Source organism: Neomonachus schauinslandi, chromosome 1 (assembly GCF_002201575.2).
Source record: "Neomonachus schauinslandi chromosome 1, ASM220157v2, whole genome shotgun sequence".
NCBI classification, from domain to species: Eukaryota; Metazoa; Chordata; class Mammalia; order Carnivora; family Phocidae; genus Neomonachus; species Neomonachus schauinslandi.
Window position 1 is genome coordinate 54,976,871 of NC_058403.1, and position 2,386 is coordinate 54,979,256.

The 2,386-nt window shown below is 37.1% G+C and overlaps 1 pseudogene; it reads right to left on the minus strand.

Annotated features, from left to right (window-relative positions):
- Window positions 1-838: 838 nt before the first annotated feature.
- LOC110582522 lies at window positions 839-1,185 on the minus strand (annotated as a pseudogene).
- Between the last annotated feature and the right edge of the window lie 1,201 nt (window positions 1,186-2,386).

Genomic DNA, 2,386 nt, shown 5'->3' on the forward strand with positions numbered 1-2,386 from the left:
CTGCAATGACAAATTTAGCTCTTGCCAGTTCTCATAGGGCTTATTTTCCTTTTCCAGGGGTTACATTGCTTTCTCTCTACCTCACACTTTTTATTTAGTTTTCATTTCTGGGGCTCTATAAACTGGTGATAATTTCCATGGTCCTCACAGCCCAACTGTCTGTTTGTCTGAATATGTTTGTTTTGTCCATACTAGACATAAAGAGAAATGGCATCCAGGATTTCTATTCTGATTTCTTCATAATAACCAATTCTGCTTATTTCTTATGATACCAGTCCAAAATATTGATGCAATTTTACAAGGTTGGCCCTCTTTCTTTCTTTCCTTATTTCCCTCCTTTCTTTCTTCCCTCCCTCCCTCCCCCCTTCCTTCCTTCCTTTCTCTTTTCTTTTGGAATAGCTACTCATTCAGAAAATACAATCTGAGACAATCTAAGAAATAGCCAGTAAATGGACATTCAACATATTTGAATTTTTACAGTGTGTTCCCTATCATTGTTTTCACATAAGAAGGCTGCACAGTGGGTGACATTGTTCATGTGGCTGTTACTAATACTGTTGCTGTGATGCACACCCATAACAGCAGTAGCTGGTGTCTAAAGAACTTTGTCATTGTGCCCCTTAGATTCCAGAGTACCATAAAGAATCATCCACTGCCTGTCACCATCTCACTCCTCCACGCCAAAGATGCTCTTCAGAGACATCTATGTTTGGAGAAGACATGACCATTATCCTAAGAATGTTTCTTTTCTTTTCTTTCTTTTTTTTTTGAAGTATAATCGCCATTTTTTTTTTTTCCTGGAGAACAGCTTTTCTTTTGTCCTTAAGGACTTAGCTCCTTACATAGGCTTTGGTGGAGGTCATGGGGCAGCACCTGCTGGTCTAAATCGGGGTGGGGGTATTCGGTCCTTCCCTGCTTCATGAGAGCAATTCCTCACTACCTTGCTGTGAATGGCACAATTCACACAATAATGTAGTTTCACATACAGCTTGGGAAGCACATAGGGTCGAAGACAATCGCTTCGGAAATGTCTCTGATGGCGGTGACCTCTGCTATGTTCTGAATAATGAACTTCTTAATGGCCTTGTCCTTGGGCACACAATGGGTGCATTTGGTGCAGTGAATAGGCTGCACGTGGCCGCGGCCCTTTTTGGCATGACCATTATTCCTTCTTTTCTTGGTCATCTTGGAAGTGAGACCCAAGAGATAAGGATGTTTCTTTTAACAGTGTCTTTTGCTTCTGAAGAAACGCATTCCCACTAAATTCCCCTAGAGGAAGAAAGAATAAAAGTTTGATGCATTATATTTCTGGTTCCAGGTATGATGGGTTATGTGGCTGACACTGTAATTTAACTCATCAGTTTTGGTTTTATTACTTATAAAATATAAAAATGCATTTTTTTTTCTTATTTGTGTTTTAGTTCTCGGCCATAAATTAACCCAGGTATTCCTAAACATTACTTGAAAAAATAACATCTATAAAGGACTATATGTTTCAGTTAAATTTTTATATTCATTTTTGGCCAATTTTTAAAAAGAAACATTGAGCCAGGGTTGTGATGTGACCTACAGTGGAAGATATTGAAAGGGGAATCAGAATTTATAGTTTCAGATTTGTTTCAGTTCATAACAGCTAACACTCCTTCCCAAATTCAGAAAACTTCCTCCACATACTCCCAAGTGTTTCTTGCATTATCTCATAAGAAACATTAGTTTTAGGTGTTCTGTTTCAATAAACTTCAATAGAGGTTTTCTTAGCTTAAAATAAGTCTATGCCAATTTGAAAAATAAGACTTTGATTGCCATGTAGAAGTGATTCCAAATAATGTTATTTGCTTTGTGCTGTCTCTCTCTTTCTATTATTCGGTTCCTAATGCAAACAAAGATCTGTATGCTAAAAGCAAAGGTAATGTTAACATTTCCCTAAGTGCCATCAGAAAATGTCTCAAAACTTATACTGGTTTATGACTTCAACAAAAAAGGCATTAACATCATAGTCAATGACAGCCAGTTGTCTACCATGTTGAATGTAGGTGCATCCTTCTATTTTAGAGCTGGCACTTAAGCTCAGAGCAGATTTTTAACTCCTCAAACCAAGCAAAATTATTTTTATATGTAAAGAAACTTCATTAGGAAAAAAATAATATATCAGCGGGTATTTAGATCAGTACCATATTATTCTATTTTATGCAACATTGTACTTTTAGTAGCCAGAACAAGAAAGTGTACATTAAGAAACCTTGAAAGTTACAAAACATTGTTTAAATGTAAAGCAAATCTAAGGCACATACAGGAAAGATGACATGTGGGCTCATTTTCAGTAGCACTTGGGTTCTCTTCTTTATCCCCTCTGAAAACGTCACCTATCACTTCTCTCCCTTCTCAC